This window comes from Glandiceps talaboti (genome assembly GCF_964340395.1).
Source record: "Glandiceps talaboti chromosome 22 unlocalized genomic scaffold, keGlaTala1.1 keGlaTala1_22_unloc_1, whole genome shotgun sequence".
NCBI lineage: Eukaryota > Metazoa > Hemichordata > Enteropneusta > Spengelidae > Glandiceps > Glandiceps talaboti.
In genome coordinates, this window is record NW_027554290.1 from 115,112 (window position 1) to 132,005 (window position 16,894).

General features: G+C 33.6%; 1 long non-coding RNA gene across 1 annotated transcript in view; it reads right to left on the bottom strand.

Moving 5' to 3' along the window:
- The window catches only part of LOC144453264 (uncharacterized), a 103,321-nt gene extending 89,451 nt beyond the window's left edge, over positions 1-13,870 (bottom strand). Inside the window, exon 1 of the long non-coding RNA XR_013482394.1 lies at positions 13,731-13,870. This is a non-coding gene — a long non-coding RNA (uncharacterized LOC144453264). The remainder of the gene's footprint in view (positions 1-13,730) is intronic.
- Between the last annotated feature and the right edge of the window lie 3,024 nt (positions 13,871-16,894).

The window sequence follows — 16,894 nt, forward strand, 5'->3', positions numbered from 1 at the left end:
GACTGTTGTAGATCATTATTTACCCAGGATAGGTAAAACATTTGTATAGTGTAACCTTGACTGTTGTAGATCATTATTTACCCAGGATAGGTAAAACATTTGTATAGTGTAACCTTGACTGTTGTAGATCATTATTTACTCAGGATAGGTAAAACATTTGTATAGTGTAACCTTGACTGTTGTAGATCATTATTTACTCAGGATAGGTAAAACATTTGTATAGTGTAACCTTGACTGTTGTAGATCATTATTTACTCAGGATAGGTAAACCATTTGTATAGTGTAACCTTGACTGTTGTAGATCATTATTTACTCAGGATAGGTAAAACATTTGTATAGTGTAACCTTGACTGTTGCAGATCATTATGTACTCAGGATAGGTAAACCATTTGTATAGTGTAACCTTGACTGTTGTAGATCATTATTTACACAGGATAGGTAAAACATTTGTATAGTGTAACCTTGACTGTTGTAGATCATTATTTACTCAGGATAGGTAAAACATTAGTATAGTGTAACCTTGACTGTTGTACATCATTATTTACTCAGGATAGGTAAAACATTTGTATAGTGTAACCTTGACTGTTGTAGATCATTATGTACTCAGGATAGGTAAACCATTTGTATAGTGTAACCTTGACTGTTGTAGATCATTATTTACTCAGGATAGGTAAACCATTTGTATAGTGTAACCTTGACTGTTGTAGATCATTATTTACTCAGGATAGGTAAACCATTTGTATAGTGTAACCTTGACTGTTGTAGATCATTATTTACTCAGGATAGGTAAAACATTTGTATAGTGTAACCTTGACTGTTGTAGATCATTATTTACTCAGGATAGGTAAAACATTTGCATAGTGTAACCTTGACTGTTGTAGATCATTATTTACTCAGGATAGGTAAACCATTTGTATAGTGTAACCTTGACTGTTGTAGATCATTATTTACTCAGGATAGGTAAAACATTTGTATAGTGTAACCTTGACTGTTGTAGATCATTATGTACTCAGGATAGGTAAACCATTTGTATAGTGTAACCTTGACTGTTGTAGATCATTATTTACACAGGATAGGTAAAACATTTGTATAGTGTAACCTTGACTGTTGTAGATCATTATTTACCCAGGATAGGTAAAACATTTGTATAGTGTAACCTTGACTGTTGTACATCATTATTTACTCAGGATAGGTAAAACATTTGTATAGTGTAACCTTGACTGTTGTAGATCATTATTTACTCAGGATAGGTAAAACATTTGTATAGTGTAACCTTGACTGTTGTAGATCATTATTTACTCAGGATAGGTAAAACATTTGTATAGTGTAACCTTGACTGTTGTAGATCATTATTTACCCAGGATAGGTAAAACATTTGTATAGTGTAACCTTGACTGTTGTAGATCATTATTTACCCAGGATAGGTAAAACATTTGTATAGTGTAACCTTGACTGTTGTAGATCATTATTTACTCAGGATAGGTAAAACATTTGTATAGTGTAACCTTGACTGTTGTAGATCATTATTTACTCAGGATAGGTAAAACATTTGTATAGTGTAACCTTGACTGTTGTAGATCATTATTTACTCAGGATAGGTAAACCATTTGTATAGTGTAACCTTGACTGTTGTAGATCATTATTTACTCAGGATAGGTAAAACATTTGTATAGTGTAACCTTGACTGTTGCAGATCATTATGTACTCAGGATAGGTAAACCATTTGTATAGTGTAACCTTGACTGTTGTAGATCATTATTTACACAGGATAGGTAAAACATTTGTATAGTGTAACCTTGACTGTTGTAGATCATTATTTACTCAGGATAGGTAAAACATTAGTATAGTGTAACCTTGACTGTTGTACATCATTATTTACTCAGGATAGGTAAAACATTTGTATAGTGTAACCTTGACTGTTGTAGATCATTATGTACTCAGGATAGGTAAACCATTTGTATAGTGTAACCTTGACTGTTGTAGATCATTATTTACTCAGGATAGGTAAACCATTTGTATAGTGTAACCTTGACTGTTGTAGATCATTATTTACTCAGGATAGGTAAACCATTTGTATAGTGTAATCTTGACTGTTGTAGATCATTATTTACTCAGGATAGGTAAAACATTTGTATAGTGTAACCTTGACTGTTGTAGATCATTATTTACTCAGGATAGGTAAAACATTTGCATAGTGTAACCTTGACTGTTGTAGATCATTATTTACTCAGGATAGGTAAACCATTTGTATAGTGTAACCTTGACTGTTGTAGATCATTATTTACTCAGGATAGGTAAAACATTTGTATAGTGTAACCTTGACTGTTGTAGATCATTATGTACTCAGGATAGGTAAACCATTTATATAGTGTAACCTTGACTGTTGTAGATCATTATTTACACAGGATAGGTAAAACATTTGTATAGTGTAACCTTGACTGTTGTAGATCATTATTTACTCAGGATAGGTAAAACATTTGTATAGTGTAACCTTGACTGTTGTACATCATTATTTACTCAGGATAGGTAAACCATTTGTATAGTGTACCCTTGACTGTTGTAGATCATTATTTACTCAGGATAGGTAAAACATTTGTATAGTGTAACCTTGACTGTTGTAGATCATTATTTACTCAGGATAGGTAAAACATTTGTATAGTGTAACCTTGACTGTTGTAGATCATTATTTACTCAGGATAGGTAAAACATTTGTATAGTGTAACCTTGACTGTTGTAGATCATTATTTACTCAGGATAGGTAAACCATTTGTATAGTGTAACCTTGACTGTTGTAGATCATTATTTACTCAGGATAGGTAAAACATTTGTATAGTGTAACCTTGACTGTTGTAGATCATTATTTACTCTGGATAGGTAAACCATTTGTATAGTGTAACCATGACTGTTCTAGATCATTATTTACTCAGGATAGGTAAAACATTTGTATAGTGTAACCTTGACTGTTGTAGATCATTATTTACTCAGGATAGGTAAACCATTTGTATAGTGTAACCTTGACTGTTGTAGATCATTATTTACTCAGGATAGGTAAAACATTTGTATAGTGTAACCTTGACTGTTGTAGATCATTATTTACTCAGGATAGGTAAACCATTTGTATAGTGTAACCTTGACTGTTGTAGATCATTATTTACTCAGGATAGGTAAAACATTTGTATAGTGTAACCTTGACTGTTGTAGATCATTATTTACTCAGGATAGGTAAAACATTTGTATAGTGTAACCTTGACTGTTGTAGATCATTATTTACTCAGGATAGGTAAAACATTTGTATAGTGTAACCTTGACTGTTGTAGATCATTATTTACTCAGGATAGGTAAAACATTTGTATAGTGTAACCTTGACTGTTGTAGATCATTATGTACTCAGGATAGGTAAAACATTTGTATAGTGTAACCTTGACTGTTGTAGATCATTATTTACTCAGGATAGGTAAACCATTTGTATAGTGTAACCTTGACTGTTGTAGATCATTATGTACTCAGGATAGGTAAAACATTTGTATAGTGTAACCTTGACTGTTGTAGATCATTATGTACTCAGGATAGGTAAAACATTTGTATAGTGTAACCTTGACTGTTGTAGATCATTATGTACTCAGGATAGGTAAAACATTTGTATAGTGTAACCTTGACTGTTGTAGATCATTATTTACTCAGGATAGGTAAAACATTTGTATACTGTAACCTTGACTGTTGTAGATCATTATTTACTCAGGATAGGTAAACCATTTGTATAGTGTAACCTTGACTGTTGTAGATCATTATTTACTCAGGATAGGTAAACCATTTGGCTGTTAATATTTTCAGACATTCCCAACTTATTAGAGGTAATCGAAGGCTCAAAAGAGAAAGATACAAAAATACGGACGCCATTAGATTTAGGCACTAGAAATGAAGAGCCTGAGGAAATGGTAAGTGCTGACGTGTAGAAATTATCACTTTCATTTATTTATCCTCATCAATGTTTTGCTACCTAGGGTGGCACATGAGTAAACATTTCCTCACTCATTTTACTGGGGTTCACACCTAAATTTTTAGTGACTATGCATGTTTTGTTTTTGTTTTTTACATGAAAAGGCCCTACATTTTCACATTTCTGTAGCTTCATATTGAATGTTATAAGAAAGAGTTGTGTAGCTAGGGTTCATACAGTCCTGGAAAACCCTAGAAAATTGAGTGTCCATTGTTGTTTAAAAATGTTGGGTGTCCCCTGAGATGGGAAAGGGAGAGTTCAGTCTCTTACAACATGAATAATGTGTGCATCGTATGGTACAAGGTGAAATTCACTAATGTATCATTATGTCTTCCAAATAGGAAGGATTAGATAGATGAAAAATATGAATAAACTGTGTGTGTGTGTGTGTGTGTGTGTGTTGACATGGGATAAATGTGTTCCATTGGTAAACACTCATGGAAGATGACCAAAATTGAATACCCCTGGAAAACTGATGAAAAAGTGATGGAATGTTATTTGACTTTGAATGTAATAATTGTAAATCATTCAAAATGTGTTAAATTTTATAACTTCTATGCTTATAGGTAACATTGTGGCCTGGTGCTTTAGTTACACCATCACAGTACAGAAGCCTGACATCGAGAAAGGGGAAGGTTTCGGATTTCACGAATTGTTTACTAAGAATGCTTCATCCAAAAGAGATGCTTGCCAAGAGCTCTCTTACAGGCAAAGCAAGCAATGCTTTTAATAAGGTTCCAAAAGTGAAGTTGCCAGATGTAGATTCTGCAGTCTGTAAGTATTTTCAATAATTTGTATCTAGTGAGTAAATCTTTAGCAATAAAATTAATATACTAAGCCATACATATTTGTACATGAATTTGTGAATTTCCATGGGCCTCGGTTTTTGTTTTGTTTCTCAAAATGTTAAATTTAAAACGGGACAAAAACTCATCAATACAAGCAACCTGATTACTTTGAATGGTCTAGAACAAAGCAGATTAACTTTTGAAAATTGGAAAAAAATTGCCCCATTACAAACACTTCGTACATAGCCCATTGTGATGAACTGTTATTTTAAATTACTATTGCCTCATAAGTGAAAGGTTAAGAAACAGAAATTCCCCATCAAACACTACTGTTCTTGTCAAGGTTACTCATATTTACAAGTCATCTATTCTGCTGAGCTTGGTTATACTACTTTCATTCAATTTACATCACATGCTTTCCTTTGCTAATTAATTTTTTCTTCTTCTTTATTAATTTCTTCCGTAGTGTATATAAAAGATGAAACAAAGTGCACTGATGAAAAGGCGATGAAAATGTGCATTACACAATTGCTAAATACCGAAAGCAAACAGTACAGGTGCGAAAGTTAAAAAATAACAGCTCTGGTTTGCGGGAATGCATCAAATGGTCTCTGATGTAGTTGTCATCAAAAATTCTGATGTAGTTGTAATTTGTTAAACGGTCTGTTGTAGTTGAGGTTTGATGTAGTTATTTGTCATCAAATAGTCTGTTGTAGTTGAGGTTTGATGTAGTTATTGTCATCAAATAGTCTGTTGTAGTTGAGGTTTGATGTAGTTATTGTCATCAAATAGTCTGTTGTAGTTGAGGTTTGATGTAGTTATTTGTCATCAAATAGTCTATTGTAGTTGAAGATTGATGTAGTTATTTGTCATCAAATAGTCTGTTGTAGTTGAGGTTTGATGTAGTTATTGTCATTAAATAGTCTGTTGTAGTTGAGGTTTGATGTAGTTATTTGTCATCAAATATTAGTCTGTTGTAGTTGAGGTTTGATGTAGTTATTGTCATCAAATAGTCTGTTATAGTTCAGGTTTGATGTAGTTATTGTCATCAAATAGTCTGTTGTAGTTGAGGTTTGATGTAGTTATTTGTCATCAAATAGTCTGTTGTAGTTGAGGTTTGATGTAGTTATTTGTCATCAAATAGTCTGATGTAGTTGAGGTTTGATGTAGTTATTGTCATCAAATAGTCTGTTGTAGTTGAGGTTTGATGTAGTTATTTGTCATTAAATAGTCTGTTGTAGTTGAGGTTTGATGTAGTTATTTGTCATCAAATAGTCTGATGTAGTTGAGGTTTGATGTAGTTTTTGTCATCAAATAGTCTGATGTAGTTGAGGTTTGATGTAGTTATTGTCATCAAATAGTCTGTTGTAGTTGAGGTTTGATGTAGTTATTTGTCATCAAATAGTCTGTTGTAGTTGAGGTTTGATGTAGTTATTGTCATCAAATAGTCTGTTGTAGTTGAGGTTTGATGTAGTTATTTGTCATCAAATAGTCTGTTGAAGTTGAGGTTTGATGTAGTTATTTGTCATCAAATAGTCTGTTGTAGTTGAGGTTTGATGTAGTTATTGTCATCAAATAGTCTGTTGTAGTTGAGGTTTGATGTAGTTATTTGTCATCAAATAGTCTGTTGTAGTTGAAGTTTGATGTAGTTATTTGTCATCAAATAGTCTGTTGTAGTTGAGGTTTGATGTAGTTATTGTCATCAAATAGTCTGTTGTAGTTGCATGAGGTTTGATGTAGTTATTGTCATCAAATAGTCTGTTGTAGTTGAGGTTTGATGTAGTTATTTGTCATCAAATAGTCTGTTGTAGTTGAGGTTTGATGTAGTTATTTGTCATCAAATAGTCTGTTGTAGTTGCATGAGGTTTGATGTAGTTATTGTCATCAAATAGTCTGTTGTAGTTGAGGTTTGATGTAGTTATTGTCATCAAATAGTCTGTTGTAGTTGAGGTTTGATGTAGTTATTGTCATCAAATAGTCTGTTGTAGTTGCATGAGGTTTGATGTAGTTATTTGTCATCAAATAGTCTGATGTAGTTGAGGTTTGATGTAGTTATTTGTCATCAAATAGTCTGATGTAGTTGAGGTTTGATGTAGTTATTGTCATCAAATAGTCTGATGTAGTTGAGGTTTGATGTAGTTATTTGTCATCAAATAGTCTGATGTAGTTGAGGTTTGATGTAGTTATTGTCATCAAATAGTCTGTTGTAGTTGAGGTTTGATGTAGTTATTGTCATCAAATAGTCTGTTGTAGTTGCATGAGGTTTGATGTAGTTATTTGTCATCAAATAGTCTGATGTAGTTGAGGTTTGATGTAGTTATTTGTCATCAAATAGTCTGATGTAGTTGAGGTTTGATGTAGTTATTTGTCATCAAATAGTCTGATGTAGTTGGGGTTTGATGTAGTTATTTGTCATCAAATAGTCTGTTGTAGTTGAGGTTTGATGTAGTTATTTGTCATCAAATAGTCTGATGTAGTTGAGGTTTGATGTAGTTATTTGTCATCAAATAGTCTGTTGTAGTTGAGGTTTGAAGTAGTTATTGTCATCAAATAGTCTGTTGTAGTTGAGGTTTGATGTAGTTATTGTCATCAAATAGTCTGTTGTAGTTGAGGTTTGATGTAGTTACGGTATTGTCATTAAATAGTTTGTTGTAGTTGAGGTTTGATGTAGTTATTTGTCATCAAATAGTCTGATGTAGTTGAGGTTTGATGTAGTTATTTGTCATTAAATAGTCTGTTGTAGTTGAGGTTTGATGTAGTTATTGTCATCAAATAGTCTGTTGTAGTTGAGGTTTGATGTAGTTATTTGTCATCAAATAGTCTGATGTTAAAGTTCAAAGGTAATGTTAACTCTCACAAATTATCATTATTTGGTGACAACTACATCAGACCATTTGGTGACAACTAAATCAGACCATTTGATGACAACTATATCAGACCATTTGGTGACAACTACATCAGACCATTTGATGACAACTAAATCAGACCATTTGATGACAACTATATCAGACCATTTGATGACAACTATATCAGACCATTTGATGACAACTAAATCTGACCATTTGGTGACAACTAAATCAGACCATTTGATGACAACTATATCAGACCATTTGATGACAACTATACCAGACCATTTGATGACAACTATATCAGACCATTTGGTGACAACTAAATCAGACCATTTGGTGACAACTAAATCAGACCATTTGATGACAACTATATCAGACCATTTGATGACAACTAAATCAGACCATTTGATGACAACTATATCAGACCATTTGATGACAACTATATATCAGACCATTTGGTGACAACTAAATCAGACCATTTGATGACAACTATATCAGACCATTTGATGACAACTATATCAGACCATTTGGTGACAACTAAATCAGACCATTTGGTGACAACTAAATCAGACCATTTGATGACAACTATATCAGACCATTTGATGACAACTAAATCAGACCATTTGATGACAACTATATCAGACCATTTGATGACAACTATATCAGACCATTTGGTGACAACTAAATCAGACCATTTGGTGACAACTAAATCAGACCATTTGATGACAACTATATCAGACCATTTGATGACAACTATATATCAGACCATTTGGTTACAACTAAATCAGACCATTTGATGACAACTATATCAGACCATTTGATGACAACTATATCAGACCATTTGATGACAACTATATCAGACCATTTGATGACAACTAAATCAGACCATTTGATGACAACTATATCAGACCATTTGATGACAACTATATCAGACCATTTGATGACAACTAAATCAGACCATTTGGTGACAACTAAATCAGACCATTTGGTGACAACTATATCAGACCATTTGGTGACAACTACATCAGACCATTTGGTGACAACTAAATCAGACCATTTGATGACAACTATATCAGACCATTTGATGACAACTATATCAGACCATTTGATGACAACTAAATCAGACCATTTGATGACAACTAAATCAGACCATTTGATGACAACTATATCAGACCATTTGATGACAACTATATCAGACCATTTGATGACAACTATATCAGACCATCTGGTGACCACTAAATCAGACCATTTGATGACAACTATCAGACCATTTGATGACAACTATATCAGACCATTTGATGACAACTACGTCAGACCATTTGGTGACAACTAAATCATACTATTTTGTGACTACTACATCAGACCATTTGGTGACAACTACATCAGACCATTTGATGACAACTAAATCAGACCATTTGGTGACAAGTAAATCATACTAATAATGATAATATGTGAGAGTTAACATTACCTTCGATTTTTTAACAGAAAAGCTGTATATAGAAAACAACATTGTTATAATTTTTATTATTGTTATTACTATTGTTCTTGTAACTGTTTTGCAAAGAATTTAAATTAAAATGAACACTGCAATATTACAACCATACAGTGTGGACTTGATGTTTAATTTGAATGCTTGTTGAAAATGAGTGAAACGACACTCTTTAAGTTAACTGACATACAGACAATATAGGTTAGCCTATACAATTCTATATGTTGGCCTATAGGGTACGTTAGTATTGCTACACTACTTGACAGACATGATTGGGTATATACATATATATACATATACAAACATATACATACATATACATACATATGCATACATATGCATACATATGCATACATATATATATATATATATATATATATATATATATATATATATATATATATATATATATATATATATATATATATATATATATATATATATATATATATATATATATATATATATATATATATATATATATATATATATATATGAACTGTCTATTTCGTTGTAGTTGTTTGTGCATCATCAACTCCTTACTGTAATTTTATTCTCTTTTTTATGTTTTGGAGCTTCTTCTCTTTTTTTTGTTGCTTTCTGTGAGTAGTTTGTCTTAATTAGGGGGGGGGGAGTAATAAGATGTTATGTGGTCTTATTTCTAGCTTAAATACTACATAACATTTCTGGTACACATTGATCTAACTATTGCATTTTTAAAAGACAAAAAATTACCTTCCCATAGAGCAAGTCTTTATAGTGTTGTCCTTAGTGCATATTAGAATGTATTTACAACATAAAAATAAATAAATTTGAAGGTTACCAGCAGTTACAGCAAAATTTTGTTACTAATTACATGTACAAGTCACTTCGTCTATTTTCGTGCCTATGTACTTCCGGGTTGACATAAACGTTAAACGTGATACAGTCGGCCCTATAATTACTAAGAAATGACAAAACCGTTCGCAAAATAAAGTTCAGGATTTTAATTTTTCAAACTGAATACCAAAACATGAACACGGAACACGGAACACGGAATCGTGACAGTGCATGGATGTATTAGTGATGTATCACTAATACATCCATGGTCAGTGTTACTAAGTAAGTTAGCAGTTTCATTGTAGGCTGTAAGTTGTACCGGTAAAAAAAACGATCATCACATCATGTAGGAAGTACAAAAACATAGAATACGTTGTTTTCTTGCTGAATAAACTCACTGAAATAGCAACACGGTCAAATTGCGTCTTCGATTTTGACAGCCACCATTGTTATGATTGAGCTTCACTAGTTCCGTTGAACGTGGCCGGGCGAACACCGACATCCAATTTGTACAGCGTTTTTACAAAGGGAGCTCGTCAATAACCTACCGAATAATTAACTCAGAAACGTAGTTTAAATACTAACTGATCTAAGAATTACTGTTCAGAAAGACTACGCATCCGTACATATGCAAATACGAATTCATCGGACAAAGATTTCAACTTTACTATTTACTTGTTACAGTGTAGAGGATTTATTATACACATATCATCGTACAACTAATTTTATTGGCTATAATATTAGCTACATTTGAAAGGTCTCACTTGATTGGCTCATTGTTCGTTATTCCCGTTTTCAAGAGACACTCCGCCAGAATAAAGTGCCACATAGTACAGCAATGGCGCGAGATCGTCTGTTGGGCGACTTTCCCACCGGGTGTGCTTTTATGCTTCATACATACTGTATACATGTCAATATTATTTTCAAAGATAATTAATTAAATATACTACGGAGCCATATAATACGTCTTTTAAGATATCAACAATCCTTCATGGCACAATTTGATCAGGAGTCTTGTATATAGAGACATTATCACATATAGATATAATTAGGGGTCTTGTATATAGAGACATTATCACATATAGATATAATTAGGGGTCTTGCATATAGAGACATTATCACATATAGATATAATTAGGGGTCTTGTATATAGAGACATTATCACATATAGATATAATTAGGGGTCTTGTATATAAAGACATTATCACATATAGATATAATTAGGGGTCTTGTATATAGAGACATTATCACATATAGATATAATTAGGGGTCTTGTATATAGAGACATTATCACATATAGATATAATTAGGGGTTTTGTATATAGAGACATTATCACATATAGATATAATTAGGTGTCTTGTATATACAGACATTATCACATATAGATATAATTAGGGGTCTTGTATATAGAGACATTATCACATATAGATATAATTAGGGGTCTTGTATATAGAGACATTATCACATATAGATATAATTAGGGGTCTTGTATATAGAGACATTATCACATATAGATATAATTAGGGGTCTTGTATATAGAGACATTATCACATATACATATAATTAGGTGTCTTGTATATAGAGACATTATCACATATAGATATAATTAGGAGTCTTGTATATAGAGACATTATCACATATAGATATAATTAGGGGTCTTGTACATAGAGACATTATCACATATAGATATAATTAGGGGTCTTGTATATAGAGACATTATCACATATAGATATAATTAGGGGTCTTGTATATAGAGACATTATCACAGAGACATTATGTCTTGCCACTATGCATATAGAGACAAATAGATTGTTTGTTAGATACAATAACTACCTTGTAATATCATACACTGTGAACAATATTAATTCAGCTATTGGTGAGCATATTTTTGTAGCTACATACATGATAAATCAAAATCAAACTTGTTACTACACCAGCTATGGATAATATTGATTACCAATTATGTAACAGATACAATGTCTTTTCATAAGTAACTGACTCAATTTTAGAGAATATATATATATATATATACTTGGTTACTTGAAAAAAAATATTCCAGTTGCAACTAGTTCTGCTTTGAAGTACTACTAGTGACAAACCAGGTTAGGAATACAGTTAAAGTCAATAGGCCATTCCAGACCGAAAACAAGAAATTGTGAATACAGCACCCTTGCTCAAATTGGGGGTATCATCACCACCTTATAGTTCTGTTTCTTTAAGAGCTTTGTCCCTTGTATTCTATAGAAATGTAAATCAGGGATGTTTTTCATATTGTTCAGATATTGAGGAAATCAGCAGTGCTCTATGAGTAACTGAGTAACCTATACCATGTATACCCCCACCCCCCACCCCTCCCCAAGATACACAGACAGGAAGTAGAGAGCCACCATGGCAAATTTTGGAAAGGCCTATTTAAGGCCATATTTTTCATGACGGAAATAAACTATGTATAGGAGTTTACTTGTAAACAACTGTTTTCTTTTTCTCACTGAATGTACATTTGTGCTCTTTTTTTTCTTGTTCTTTCTATTAAACTTCTCTGTACTGCTATTTTATTGATTTTATAAACTCACTGGGCTGGGAGGAATGTCATCATGTCACTATTATAAAATAATCTACAGCTACTCTGGAATAAAGCCAATGTTAAAAGTAGCCAGTCAACTATGAAAAGTAGTCAATAATTTAATAATAATAATCTTTATTTATACTAGATAGATCTTTAAGTTTAAGTTTATATACACTTGACGAAGTCCTGTCAGTGTTATCACTCATGGGTTCAGTGTTAGTGCAGGATCCTAGGAGGAAACCTGAGTACTCATGGAAAATCTGCACTGTTTGGTAGAGTCAAACTGAATGACTCTCTTTTTACTTAGTTAGGGCTTGGTAAATTTAATCAAACCCTGAATGGGTTCAAACCCCGACCAGAGTGGTAAGAATCAAGTGGTTTAACCACTCAGCCACCGAAAACCCTTACATCTATAAACATGACCGTGACATAACAATGATAAACAACATCTGTGAATCTGCTACCGATGGAAATATACTAGTGGACACAAAGAAATGTTTTAACAAATTCTCAAAAAAAAGTAGTTGGCAAAACATTAGACAGTCACGGTAGACCGTTGTTTTTGCCATTTACCACCCCTCATCTACATCAGTGCATGACTACTATGAAAATCATAACTATCATGGGGAATCATGGTAAACTGTGAGGAAACTCAGATGTATTGTGGACAGTAAAATATAGTTAATTTGACATGATAACTTAGAAACAAATGTGACGTTTCAATCTGTCTACGAAACGCGAGCGAAACGTGTGCATCGTCATGCAAGCAGGACTACACGCCTGTATGTAAACAGCTGGTCAGTGCTGATGAGGAGGTGTGAATAGTCAACAACAAAAGAGGTTATCACGTCTGGACTGCTAACGCATATAAAATTAACACATGAGAGTATTTTCAGCATAATATTCTGTGATGAGTGTGGCACCATGTTTACTGACAAAAATGACGCCCGGCCGTATTAATCAGTACAGTGATAATGTATTATTTTGAGAGCATGTCATGTACTTTAATATTACAGTTACACAGACTATACGTACGCATTTCACGATATTTGTACGACATATTATTTGATATAAAAGTGATGTATTCTGTGACGATCATCCAAACACCAACTCTGAACACGGCAAAGCCATTCGCAATACACGCACAAATGAGATCGAAATGTTACAGTTTAAATTGACGGCGAAAAGAAAGTGTGTTAAATTTATTTAAAAGCGTCTTACCTCTTTGAAGGCCTTCGCTATTCGGTCCAAAATCCGGTCTCTAAACCTCAAGCGCTAGTTCGACATCTCCTTGGATTTTCTGCTTACATCTCACATGATCCCAGACCAACGGAAACTGATAATATCACCTACTCCAAGAGAAAGCATGGCAAACTATAATTTCATGAGTATAAAGTTGGCGTCAGATTCAGATTCAGATTGAGATAGCGTCATATTGAGCGTCATATTGAGTGTCAGATAGCCTCTGATCCGAAGACACCCGACGGACTCAATCAAACCTGAAATAATACAGTTGCAACGACAGGGCAAGATTTCACTTCACAAACTTTTGATGGAAGTTGGAATGTCTCTACTTTTACAATGTTTATTTGTGAAAAATATGTGAAATAGTGTTGAAATACTTGTCACTGTGAGACATTGATAGCCCCAAGTTCAGCCACTATACGTTCATTGGTTGATACATTTTGCCAATAATGTACAAGGCGTCGGTAAAGGTGTCAGTAAAATTAAGTTTATGTACGTAGTATGTTGCCATACTTATATTTTATGTACATTTGAACATTGCAACTTCCATCAAAAGTTTGTGAAGCGGAATCTTCCCCTGTCGTCTCAACGGTATTATTTCAGGTTTGATTGAGTCCGTCGGGTGTCTTCGGATCTGACGCTATCTGATACTCAATATATGACACTATCTGAATCTGAATCTGAATCTGACGCCAACTTTATACCATGCAAAAAAAACCAAGTATCTTCCGACCGCAAGGGGGCGGTATTCGATAACTTTCTATTAATTCCCGCACCGCGCACCGTAGGGTGAGATCAATATAGGAAAAAAAACAATTCTTTGTTAATTCGGGTGGGTGGTTTAGTGGGTGGGTAGATGGTTGATTGGTTGGTTGGTTGGTTGGTTGGTGGGCTCAGCATTTGTTGTTCTCATCCGATAAAACGGATTTTACTTTTAATGGAATCTCTTTTGTACCCCTAAATACAATTACAAATACGCTTTTGAGTACTGAAATTCAATATACGTACAACATGTTTGTTGGATAGCTGAGAGCTTTCGACTGGAAACTGTCAGTTTTGCTTACTCTTGCTTACTTACTAAGTCAATTTGAGAAATGGAAGAATTTCGCTGTAATAGTAAATACATGGCACTAAAATACATGTTGGGACGACATCAAAATCCACAACCATTCCTGAAAACGCTTCTTGTTTGTATTGTTACTGAACAGCATATATCCATAAATATAGTTTATGAGGTCATCTTCACATTTTGTTCAAGTACTTGTGTATTAGACTTACTCTTGTTGTTGTTGTTGTTGTTGTTGTTGTTGTTGTTGTTGTTGGTGTTGTTGTTGTTGTTGTTGTTGTTGTTGTTGTTATTATTATTGTCGTTGTCGTTGTCGTTGTTGTTGTTGTTGTTGTTTTTGTTATTGTCAGCCTTTTACAAAATTAAAAGAATTCAGTTTTTGTCCTCTATTGAACTATTGATCTCGCCCCTTACAGATCGTTGGAAGAACAGTTTCATATTATCTTTTGAAGTTGATGTCAGTTTCTGCACCTCATCACCAGTGGTAGTGTTTTTTTAATGTCAGGGAACATAATTAGGTAAATTGATGGGGGGGGGGGGGTTATAAATTTTATGTGTATACGTATGTGCTTGTATCATTTATGTTATATATGGATTCGAAACGACTGAGTAATGATCAGAACGCTTGCAGTGAAAGAAAACAATTAGTTATATTTGGTTGTGAGATGAAACAGATTATATGCAAAGTTGTGAATAAATCTGAACTATTGCAACCATGAGCTCTTTTAAAGATGTAGTAAGGGAGTCTTCGGTAATTACGAGGGGTTGGGCCGGAGAGGGAGGATTGGGGAGGGTCATGTTTTAGAAACCTGTCCAAGGGGAGGGTCATATTTTAGAAACCCGTCCAGGGGGATGGTCACATTTTACGTTGACCTACTTGGATTGTAATTTGTTACCACATAGTGAGAAGATAATTTTTTTGTAAAATGCACTCTGCACTATTTCAAACAAAGTCTACAATTCTGAGAGAAACAACACACATCCATTCAAAGTAAGGCTCATATTTAGCTAAACTGCATGTAGTTACAATTTACTGTTTTCCGCATGCCAAACAAGTCCTAAGGGGTAGATCATTTGATATCCTGGGGGGGGGGGCTTGGAAGATTGGTGGTGAGTCATTATTTTTTTTCCCACCTGTTTGCCTGTGAATAATTTGTTTTCTCCTTCGCCTATGCTGGCAACTTTTTTTTTTCTTTCCTTCTTTGAGATATCCGGATTATTTTTTACGCCTATGTTGAACACCTACTTTTGTAGCCACAATTTTCTGTTTGGTTTTCGCACAGGGTAATGCAGAGAGTAAAAAGATGTTGTTCTATCTCACAAAGATTATATTTAGAAAACTACATATTTCAATACATGTTTGATTTTCACTGAAATAAACACCATTCACAGTTTTTATGCCACATGTGACACTCTGAAAATGCAAATCAAAACTTGATTTGTGAGCTCAAACATTCAGACAGACCGGTCAGTTTCTCCAGGGGGTGGTCAGCGTTTTTTTTCCCATTGGGCTGAATAGAGGAGGACTTTAAAATATCGAATGTTTGAAGAAAAAAACGTGTTGGTACATTTACGCGCCAGAATATCTCAACTCTATTGAGTGTAGTTTTACTTACGATGAGTAAAAAAGGGAAACAAAATATACTCCTGTGTTTGAATTCCATTGTCTATTTATGCATTCTAGATGTATTATTCTTTTATATAACATTGATATCACAAGATATCATGACGTCACAAGATGAATTCATTGTAGTTACACATATCTTGACTCCCTATGTAGAAGAGAATCATATCGAAGCCCGCCCTCTTGCGGTCGGAAGATGAGTTTAACACACAGCTTATTACAAACTTGTATTGTTGACATTATTTCAATTAAATAGAAATCCCAAACACCAAATGGACTGAGATTAAATATGTCATAACTTTGGGAGTTTGTGTCTCCCAACCCTACAAACAAGAAGTGTGAGATTAAATCGAGCACACACTCTAAGCCAATATGTTTCAGTTTTGTTTTTGTAAGAATAATCCTACACACAATGGTCTAAGATGGAATATCTCACACTCGTTGAGAAAA